At 45.5% G+C, this 11,556-nt stretch overlaps 1 non-coding gene across 1 annotated transcript; it reads left to right on the top strand.

Moving 5' to 3' along the window:
- Positions 1-1,919: 1,919 nt before the first annotated feature.
- Positions 1,920-1,993, top strand: TRNAI-AAU (transfer RNA isoleucine (anticodon AAU)). The gene has a single exon. It is a non-coding gene; the product is annotated as a tRNA-Ile (tRNA).
- Positions 1,994-11,556: the final 9,563 nt, after the last annotated feature.

The raw sequence follows: 11,556 nt of genomic DNA, 5'->3' as shown, positions 1-11,556 counted from the left end.
AAAACTTCAGCGCGAGGTGCCTCTCGATGATCTCCCCTGCGAGCGTTAAAAGCCAACTGCAACAAAATTTCGGACCATGAAAAAATTCTAGTTTGAGATAGTGTACATACAGGAGAGCCTCCTTGCAAGATTTTACGCTTCAAATTTTACGCCACATGAGTTCACCGTCCAGTCACGCATTTTGGCAACCTCTTCTCGGGCCGTGTTAAATGCTCATCGGCAGGGAAATACTACTATGCATACTAAAGCAACCAAAGACTGAAATAATTAGGATTCGAAAACTTCCTTTTTGTGCTCGAACGGCCTAAGTACGATAAAATACTTTTGACAAAATAAGTGACATCACATTGACCTGACGGCATCTATAGGTTTCGGCACGAAGTTTAAGACAGGGAAGTTTGACCCTCATATTCTTCTCTATAGTAACCAGCCTTCTCCTTCCAAATGAATGAAAATCGAATTTGAAAGCGAATAGCGTTCTTTGGCTCTTGAGTTTTAAAAAAATACTATAACAGTGTAAACTGAATCAGTATTGCCGTTTTAATGCTGTACGTAGCATATAGGTACTTTACCGTGGGCGAGCCTTACAGACGGAAAGCAGCTGGCGGGCTGTTAATTGGCCGTGACAGAGTGACTGAGCTGTTGTTAGAAGTTAACATTAAACATTTATTTGTGTTATTCATCCTTGTCTCTCAGCGTGATCCCATCTGCTAGCCTTATCAGGATGAATTATATGCATCCCCCTTTGGAACGGTGTGGTGACAAATAGTCACGTTCTTCCCATCTTCGCATTCCCTCAAGTGCAGAGTAGCTGGCTAGATAAATGTACCTCAGGCCGACCTCTACGTATTTCGTTTCATAAACTTCTTTCTCTCTCTCCATCTCTCTTTATTTTTTTTTATCTTCCTCAAAACTTCTCTATCTACCTTGTACCGCTACCTATGCCTGTAGCGGATCTGGTTGTATCGATCTCTTCCCTGCTTTTTTTTTTTTTACCAATCATCTAAACGTCTCTTGGTTATCTCGAATGCTGACTGGTTTATGCATTCGTCCACTTTAATTCCAAGCGCTTCCGGAAGGTGTAGGTTACATACGGGTTTCACTGGTTGAATTCGTTCGCATTCCATTAGGCCGTGCTGAGTGGTCTCCGAATTTTCGCTGGAGCAGACACATGCTTCATCTTGTTGCGGGTACTTGCTCCGGTATGTTCCTGCCCTTAAGCAAGCAGCTTAAGCCTCAGATAGCAAGGCACTGCCCTTTGGTTTATCATACAGATTTTCACTTCTAATTTCTTTCTTCCCATTCTTATAAATCTCCATGGTCTTTTTTGTTTCCATTCTTTACATCGAATTGGCTGGCTCTGTTTCTCACTTTTGTTTTGATGACTGCACGTTGTCTATGCAGACTTTCAATTACCCGGTCCTTGGATGCTACTTGATCGATACTTGCTACTAATTACTTGGTCTGCTTGTCGAATACAGTGCTCATGGTAGCTACAAAGCGCGTTAGTAAACCTACAAAAGGGCTGGCACACAAGAAGGACACCAACCACACAAGCAGACCGCAAACACCGACGCTTGTTTACTGTGCGTCCTTTCTAAGAGGTCACGTAGCGAAAAAAAAGGAAAAAAAGAAAGCGACGACGGCTTTATCTAAAAATGTCATCCCATTCCTACTAATATAGCTTTTTCCTGTAAAGGCAACACAGTTCGCCGACAGTGTGTCACTGTATTTTATAACATTTATTTCATGGATGAACACCTTGTAGGTTCATATAATTTGGCTTGGCATTAATAAATAGTGCAATAGTGCGGCAAATCTACATATCGACAGGAAAAAGCAGCACATAAAACACAGGTTGCCTATACTTTATGCTACGCACGCTTGACATTTGCCCAGTTGGTGCGGCGCGCCGTGCTGGCCTGCTAGCTCAGTCGGTTAGAGCGTCGTGCTAATAACGCGAAGGTCGTAGGTTCGATCCCTGCGCAGGCCATATTTTTTTTTCACTGTTTTTTTTTTCATAAAAGATAAATCTTTACTTGCCCCACCTTGCCGGCCCCTGCCTCCGTTAATTCAGCCACTTGCAGATTTCTTTCAAGGCTTATTGCCTGCAAACTTTCCGGACACTCTTGTTCAAACATTAATATCTGCTTAACGAACGTGCGAACCAATCGAAGGGCTTGAAAAACAGAACTGAGAGAAAGACAGACATATTTATTCATTTAATGGACAGATGGGTAACTGCCAAGAAAGCTGAATCAGTTCCTGGTCACTGAGGAAGTGAAATACTGCTAACTTGGGACAACTGGTCCGTGCGGAAGATAAAAAAAATTGGCGGCGCATCGATACTTTAAAAACCATTGGCGACATTCATTCGATTAGCGGTATGTCTTACGGTTGGTGCATAATTGTTGATGATATGTTTTATATAATGATTATAACGAGAGGCGGCACATACCCAGTGCCACAAGTTGGAGTCAAATAGCTTCAGTGAAAAGAAACACACGCCCAGTGAACCAAGTTGCCATGAAAGACGGTCATTGAAGAGCTCCACATACCCAGTGTTGCATATTCAGTGATAGAAGTTGGTTTGACGGTTGGTTCTGAAGCCGATTCCCTGAGCACAGCATTCCAGTGCTCAACCGATTCTACCATTGAATACCCATTGATCCAAGTTGGCGGGCAAGAGGTTAGACGCGGACATCCATCCATCCATCCATCCATCCATCCATCCATCCATCCATCCATCCATCCATCCATCCATCCATCCATCCATCCATCCATCCATCCATCCATCCATCCATCCATCCATCCATCCATCCATCCATCCATCCATCCATCCATCCATACATACATACATACATACATCCCGCAAACTGGATGAAGTTTGCAAAAAAATGCTAATGACCTTGAAAATTCCATCTCGGAATGACTGACATGTTAATGCAATCAACATTGAAGCAATGTAATGACAAAACGACTATTTCACATTTACCGGCAGCACGAAGTTTCTTGCTGGCTCATAGTCACGTAGTGCTCATACAGGAGCACCGACTCGCCTATCTTGCGATGCATTTCGCGCCGCCAACTATTGTCCAAGAGATAACAGACTACCACCATTCTCTCTCTCTCTCTCTCCGCTCACCTCCACCCCTCCGCGTGCCTTTCCAAGGTATTCTGCTCCTTTCCTTCCCTCGCTAGATGTTGGTGCCAAAAATTCACTCCGTGCGGCAACCAAGTCGAGAAACGAACGTGTCGAGAGCCCTTCCAGCTATCAAAATATTAAGTGGCCCGATGCCGCGCTTGCAATGTTGTCGTCAATTGAAGTGATATATTAGACAGTTTTAGTACTACGTAAGTAGCGCACGCAACGGCGTTGCGTACGTGCGATTATACGTTCTGCAAAGTGCGCATGAGCAGAACGCAACACGAACGGTACGTGATGCGTACGCGGCCGCTGCGTACGCACGCATCCGATTCTTGCGTGCGTACGTAGGGAGCCTTGAGTGCTGCTCTCGTGGTTCCCGTTTGTTCGGGAGAGCGCGAGACAAAACAGTTCCCCAAAAGGGCAGCGTCAACGGCGACCAGCGGACGGCTGTACTTTTCAATAGTCTACGATTTGGCTTTGCTGCGTACAGTGAACGCGCAGAAGCCATTCCCGGATCCTTCATGGTGGGAATGCATAGCGAAAATAGGAACTTTGCTTTTGAGGAAGTGTTCAGTGTGTGCTGTTTGCGCGAAAGGCTCGACCTGCTTTTGGTGCAGTTCATCGCAAATGACCGTGCCAGCCTCATAAAGCAGGTATTCGTTTTTTTTTTCTCGATATGATTCATGTATTCCATCCGTAATAAAAGTAGAGTCTCTTAAAGGCCTAAATATAGTTCGACGAAGCGCGCCCACACGTTGCATCACGTTAGCGAGATCAACAGTTTGACCGACGGTTCACCGTATACTGGCGGACACGGCCAATGCGCTCCGACGCGCCCGGCGCCTAACGCTTACGTACGTAGACATTTCGCAGTACTACTAAAAGCGCTAACGCGACACGCGCTCCTACGTTCCGCAAAGCACTTGCGTGCTGCGTACGTATCGTCATGGCGCAGTACTAAAATTGTCTATTATTGCGGCGTGCTTTAGATTGTGACTGCAGCGAGTAAAACAACGTGATGTGGGTGAGTGAATGAACTTTCATTTGGTTCAGAAGAACGCGATAAAACACGCACCCGGCTAATCCCACGACGGGACTGACAGATCTAGTCTGCCGGCCCGATCGCGGGCGCGCTGGACGGCCAGGATTTGGTCTTCGAAGACGGGACTCTCGCAAGAGCGTGCCCCGCTCTTCCTTGGTGAAATTCGGGCCCAGCGACCCGCACTCCCAGATCATATGAGGGAAAGTAGCAACTTCACCACAGGCCACGCAAGAACAATTCGGATAAATCTCGGGATATATGCTGTTAAGGGACGCCGGAATTGGGTAGGAGTTCGTTTGCAAGAGTCTGAGCGTGACCGCCTGTGGCCTGCTTAGCTTGGAGTGAGGCGGCGGAAAACCCTTCTCTCTCTAAACTCTCTCTCTCTAAAAACTAAAAAAAAGAAAAAAAGTCCATTGTGCGTGATAGGAGCGTCTCTGTGTCCGGGGAGAGAGCCGCCCGATCCGAGGGCAGCGCGGTCGGTAAAGCCACGCGCAGCCTCGTGGGCAGACTCGTTGAGGTTCAGAGGAACCCCCTCAATCACCCCGACGTGGGCAGGGAACCAAAGGATGGAGTGTGCGGAGGTGTTGCCGTTTTTGGCGGGTTTCAGAATTAGAATTACCTGCCGGGCTACCCGGCCTTTTTGGAATGCCCTGACGGCCACTTTCGAATCGCTATACACGCTTTCTCTCCGACCATCTTGCATGGCTAGTGCAATGGCAACTTGCTCGGCCACCTCGGAGTTCGTCGTCCGGACGGAAGCACAGTTGATGACTTTGCCCAGCGTGTCCACGACGGAAACCACAAAAGCCTTGCCGTCTCGGTATGCAGCTGCGTCCACGAAGCGTGCTTCGATCTTTTCCTTGTTTATTTGCTCCACTATATTCAATACTCTTGCCTTGCGATGACCTGCGTTGTGAACGGGATGAACGTTGCGGGGCAAAGGGGCGACCACGACCTTGTCCCCTATTTCTCCGGGGATTTGGGTGTCTTCAGCCAAGTTCTCGGTGGGTGCGAGTACGATCTCCTCGAGGATACGCCTGCCGGCCGGCGTGGTGGACAGCCGAGTTAGCTGGGCCCGTTCCTGAGCCTCGGCTATCTCCTCCATGGTGTTGTGTATGCCGAGCCGAAGGAGGTCCTCGGTATGCCTTCTGACGGGCAGCCCGAGGGCTGTCTTGATGAATTTTCTAATGAGGGCATTAAGCTTTTCCCGCTCGGCTCTGAGCCAGCTGTGCATGGCCACCATGTAGGTGAAGTGACACAGCACAAAGGCGTTGCTGAGCTGAAGCAGGTTGTCCTCCTTGAGGCCACGATATCTATTCGTGACCTTTCGCACGAGGTGAAAAGCATAACATCAGCCAATTTCCAAAGGTAAAGAAGTATTGCGACAGAAGTTACCCATTGCTGTCATACTAGCGGAGGTAAATGCTATAGCAGCGCGCTGTTTGAGCCCAGCATTAGCGGCATATTGCTTGTGATGGCGTTCGCGGGCATTAGGCTAATATTAGTAGAAGACAGTACGAAATATATTGTGCATGTGTGCCTGCCTCCTACATAATTCACGAGCCTAACTTGAAAAACATAGTATTTGTTTTAATGAGGGTTCGAGCATAAAATAAAAGTCTGTTGATGTTCCCGAGGGCCTGTGGTGTGCCCTTACCAACTTCAGGGTATTGCTGCCGCCAGTAGACGAATAAAGTGGTGTAGCGTTTGGTAAACACACCTGAAAGCTTTAATTGTCGCCGGGGGTGTCAGCATGGTCAACAGCGGAACTGCGCGCATATCTCTACAACAAACGAGCCAGTCAACAAACGCAATGCCCCGCTACGCCTCGCTACACACCACACCCTGCTTGCGCCGCCGCGGACGACGCAGCTCTGGGTGGTAGGAACCAAAATTTCGCGCCACCTATGATTGGCACCACAAAGCAGCTGGCTCGACGGGACACAAGTTGGAACATCTCATCAGGCGAGTCGTCGCTCCTGTTTATGTTACACCGTGCTTATAGCCATATCTGCACCATGCAGGCACATCTATACAAGACGTTCAGGTGGTCTGTTGCCAGAAATAACGACACGTATAACGCTGGAGCATAGTTACTGAAGTGCAGGCGTGCTAACATGGACAACGCAGACGCAAGGAGGAAGTAAAAGGACAGCACAGCCGCTTACTATCAATCGAAATGTCGCACAAAGATGGAAACGAAGCAACACATGAAACCTATCTGCCCATGCTCGAGTGAAGGCAACGCCAAGCCGTCAATCATGGACGCGTGCGGGCGCTCGCGAAAGATTGTTTCCGCGCGGCATTTGCTGTTGGCGCCATATTATCGAGGGCTGGCTTACGTGCGCGCAACCACTGTCAACGATATGCCAAGCCTCGACCATAAGGTGAGTTTCTTCGCTCTTATGCCTGACCAAACCTTTGCTCTCTGCAAATGTCGCTGTACACTTGCAACCACGACACTACAGCGAAAGGAGAGATGGTGCTCCTCCGGTCCATTAACGTTTATCCTCTCTTATTCTGTGATTTGGTGCAACGACCGATTTGCCCTACACAATAAGGACTGCAGCTAAAACTAACTTTATAAAGTGCGCCCATTCGTCATTCTGCGATCTTGTTGGTAAGCTTTACCTAACAACTGTCAGGCCTGTCTTTGCAATATAGACTTAATTAATAATATCAGATATTAAAAGTTGTGCCTCTACAAGTTTGAAAAGTCACGCCATCTTTCATTTTTATTCTTTGTAATCACAGCCATGCTGCCTTTATTGTTATATTTTGCGGGTATCTTACTTGGGAAGACTAATCATTGCCGTACTGGATACCTGACTCTTTAAGAAGACGAGTTACAAGGGATATCTTCTGGTGGGGTCAATCATTTTCGGTTGGTATGCATATAATTAGATTTTCTTGCGCGGTTGAACTAATAAACTTAATTGAAAAATTTAATGCGACGGAGCCACTCGGCAGTAATTGATCAAATTATCGAACCGTAAATTGTACGCTATTCCTCGTAGTGTTCAAGGGGTATTAGTAAAAAAAAATACGAGGCAGGTGGTTACAAGCGATTTATTTGGCAGCACCCTATTTACATAGTAACCACATTGAAAAGTTCTCATCCAGAAAACATCGAACAAAGAAGGAGCCCCCTCCATTCGTGTAGGGTAACAAACTGGACAAAGCCTATTTAACTTCTCTGCCTTTCCTTCTTCCTTTCTCTCTCTCTCACGCACAAGTTAGAAAGAACACCAATCAATATAGCACTATACGGCAATGGTAACGCGTCACAGCACTGAAACAAGGCGCAAACCCCATTATGCATGAAGTGGGGCATATAATACACCAAAATTCACCTAACGATTGTGGCTGCTGTTTACAACGCAAGAAAAATAAGTCACTGCAATATCAAAATAGCAGAAATGGGAACGGATATTATTGCTAATATTGATGGGAACACACGCATGAGCAATGGACAAAGAGGAAATTGCAAGGGAGTAGTCTGGCAACTGCTTCCGAAAGGGGCACTACAGGACTACCTGCAATTTGAAATTGGAACCTAATAATGCAAAAGCAGCTGGCCATGAAGGTTCACTGTTTATGAAAGTGAATAGCTTTCAATGTCACTGAATTATCTGTTAAAGTACGTGAATTAGATAAAATGATTGAATGTATCAGCAACACTGAAATTTTCTGTGCTTGATGCTTTAGCAACCTTTCAATGTGCGCGTGCGCGTTTATTGTGTAACGTTTTCAAACGAGTAAATAAAACGTATTTCTGAGCAAACAGACGTTTTATGTTTATTTCACATGATCGCGAGTGTGATGTTTCGAGGAAGTACTACTATCTGTAGGAAAAATATCTTGCAAAGTTCACTGCACTTGTCATTTTTCGTTTACTAATTATTTGTTACTATTATTAATCTGCTTGAAAAGCACTGAAGCATCTTGTATACATGTCAAAACCTTAGTCAGGTGCCCTGAGCACCTATAGTACTGCAGCCTTGCGTGTTCCTGTGATGCAGGAAAAGCAACAATTGCTGTGAAATAAATAGAACAATAATACAATTAATTAATTAATTAATTAATTAATTAATTAATTAATTAATTAATTAATTAATTAATTAATTAATTAATTAAAGCAGTCGGGAAATGCAATACAGTGCCCCCTCCGTCCACAGCATCTAAACTTTTGGGCGTCATGAAGCTCTCGGTCGACGGCGAGTGAGTCTTTTCACATTTTCACCACAGCACTACTCTGTGTTTCAACCTCTTTGTTTGATCATCCTGGCCACATTTATTCACGATAAGGCATTCTATTGAAGTTGCTTTATGAACAGATTCTTGACTGGAATAATAGTTATATCAGCATGGATTAACAATTTTAATTTCGGTTGTCACTGCCACAAAAGCATGCCACTGCAGTTCACCAGCATGATAACCTAGCGCCTATATTGCGAAACAATGTTTCGGTGTCGTTGCTGACCTTGTACAGCACTCAACGCAGATCTCACTGAGGCTCAAATACCGCGTGTTTGAAGAAAATTCCTCCAGACCTGCAGAAATTTGTAAACTTTTACGGAGCTGAACATTTCACGTAGTGGACGTGTTTGTACTTATGTACCTCGCTCATCTGCGGAAGTCCCTTGCAAAGCGCCCAGTTGGTATTGAAACTGTTACCAGAACACCCCAAATGTTTAAAACACTTCATAATTATCCAAATAAAGCCCTTTGGAAACCACAGCAATTTCTTATAATCTGTTCCCAAGATAACTGAAGTTTGTTTCAATAACACTGGGGACGAACTACAAGAGTTAGATGACCTTAACCGAGAAAGTGTAGGAATGGGGTTGAATATTAATATGCAGAAAACAAAGGTGATGTTCAATAGGCTGGCAAGGGAGCAAGAAATCAGGATCGCTAGTCAGCCTCAAGAGTCTGCACATGAGTACTTTAGTAGATTGATTACTCACAGAGGACCCCGATTATGAGAAGGCAATTTACAGAAGAATAAAAGTGGGTTGCAGTATCCTGACTGGGAGCTTACCAATGTCGTCGAACAGACTAGCTTACAGTCATTGCATTCTTCCGATGCTAACATGTGGGACAGTTGGACATTAACAAAGAAGCTTGAGAAGAAGTTAAGGACCGCGCAAAGAGTGATGGTACGAAAAATGCTAGGCGTAACGTTAAGAGAAAGGAAGAGAGCGGTGTGGATAAGAGAGAATACGGGGATAGCCGATATTCTAGTTGACATAAAGAGAAACAAATGGAGCTGGGCAGGCCATGCAATGCGTAGGGTAGATAATCGGTGGACCATTAGACTTACGGAATGGGTGCCGAGGAAAGAGAACCGTAGTCGAGGACGGCCAAGAATTAGGGGGGTGATGAAATGAGGAAATTTACAGGTGCAAGTTGGAGTCAGCTAGCACAAGACAGCGGTAATTGGAAATCGCTGGGAGAGGCCTTCGTCCTGCAGTGGGCATAAATATAGGGTCATAATGATGACGATGATGATATGATGATGCCACCTCACTGACATAAGATAGGGGGCATGGGCCTTCGAGGGGTCCGGCGTGGATCAACGCGCCGTGCCGGAGATTTCGGAGGCGCTCCCACAGCTACAGTCACAGATTCGCGGCGGCATGCTAGTTTCTCACGCATCGGTCTCAGGCTGGGTTCCTGGCCGGGGTGAGATATGTAAAGCCTACGGCTGGTATAGTTCACGTGGGAACGGCCGCCTTGTTCTTTAATGGTTATGTGGTAGAAACAGCTGTCCACTGCGAAACGTATTTTTTTTTCTCAGAAAGCTGCAGCTGCTTATAAAAAAAAAAAAGACTTTGACATCAACGCTCATACTGTGCGATACCTGCTGCCGACGGCTGATAATAGTGTACATTTCGATATGTTTTTTTTTTCTAATCGGAATGCACAGTTTGTGGAAAACGCGAATGATGGACCGAAACGCCGAAATGGTTGTACCAACAAAGGGTGAACTTCATCCAAATTACACTACACCTAAAGCAGGTTTATGATGGACTTGATACCCAGCCGGACTGGTACTCCATTTTGGTGAGGTGCCTATCCTTACCACCCTTCTAAAGTGAAACCACATTTCTACCCACAGTATGAACGATGCCTTTTCTCTGAGTGACTATGATCGTGCTCTCCATTCTCTGACTATGCGCAACTGGTGAATATCGGGTTGTCGCTACTGTAATAAATACCATGAAAGAAAGCAAAAAAAACCTATCCTTCCTTCCCCTTGATCTGATCAAGGCGATTGAAGAAAGCTCTAAAGTAAAACAGCGGGAACGCGGCTTGCAAAGGACGCTCGCTTCATGCTCGTCTGATGGTGAAGGGGCAAAAACAGCTGCGTCACTCTTGGGCGCCTGCTAAGGGCGCACAGTTGAGCACCTCGACACTGTGGTTTCGTGTTTCTGTGTGAACTTCGACCGAATTCATTGCGCTGTAAAAATTACCAGCTTTATCTTTTTCCCTGTCTGAAAACGATTATTTTCTCCTCCAATGACAAGCTTTAAATCTTCCCCTGGGGTCAATCGTCTGGCTATGTTGGTTGGAAAGTTGATTAGCCTAATTTGCATAGTGGCTTGCCTAATCATCAATTACCCCGAGTCATAGTCAGATGTATGCCTCTAGATAAAATCAACCTCGAGAAAGTAATTTCACTACCACATCTGACCTACTTTTAAGGAATTTCGAACGCATTTCGTTAAACCCCTGGCACTTTATCACGTCCACGTAGAAAAACATTGTTGTTCCGTCGATGTAGATATACATGAATGCCTCTCCTGTGTGATGGCTGAATGCCAAAGTTACTGGACTATGCTGCCGATCCTAAAGCCCACATAGACATTATTTGTGTGCTTGTGAGATGTGTTTCTGTGTCCAGTGCATGTTGAGACTTCCTTTTTTGTTATATTTTTCAATATTATATTTTCCCGAGGAGTTATTTGCAATGTCGGGCTAGACGGCCACCAAAGTGACCTACCTTCCCATTTTTCTACATTACATTATATCCTTCAACTTGTTTATCTCAGTTTTCTGACCTCCGCCAAATTATGCAACAAATACGAGGGCTTAATTTAGAAGTCTCCTCGCATAGTCATTCATTTAACTGTTCTTGTACAGGCAACGAGCTTCACTGATGCAGTGCCTCCTATGCTTTACAGCATTAGTGTCATAGAGGAGGACCTCGCAAGGACTTTCCGATTCGCATAATAAAAAGTTGCATTAATCAATGGTGCCATTACCGGCTCAAAACTGCGGACCTAAAATAATAAAGCAAGTATTCCCGTTTGTTCGGCGTGCGGTCAAAATTTGCCCAGTTAGATGCGACCGCAGCGCT

Source organism: Dermacentor albipictus, chromosome 1 (genome assembly GCF_038994185.2).
Source record: "Dermacentor albipictus isolate Rhodes 1998 colony chromosome 1, USDA_Dalb.pri_finalv2, whole genome shotgun sequence".
NCBI classification, from domain to species: Eukaryota; Metazoa; Arthropoda; class Arachnida; order Ixodida; family Ixodidae; genus Dermacentor; species Dermacentor albipictus.
Note: the sequence above shows the minus strand (reverse complement) of the source record. Positions and strands in the feature narration are given on the sequence as shown.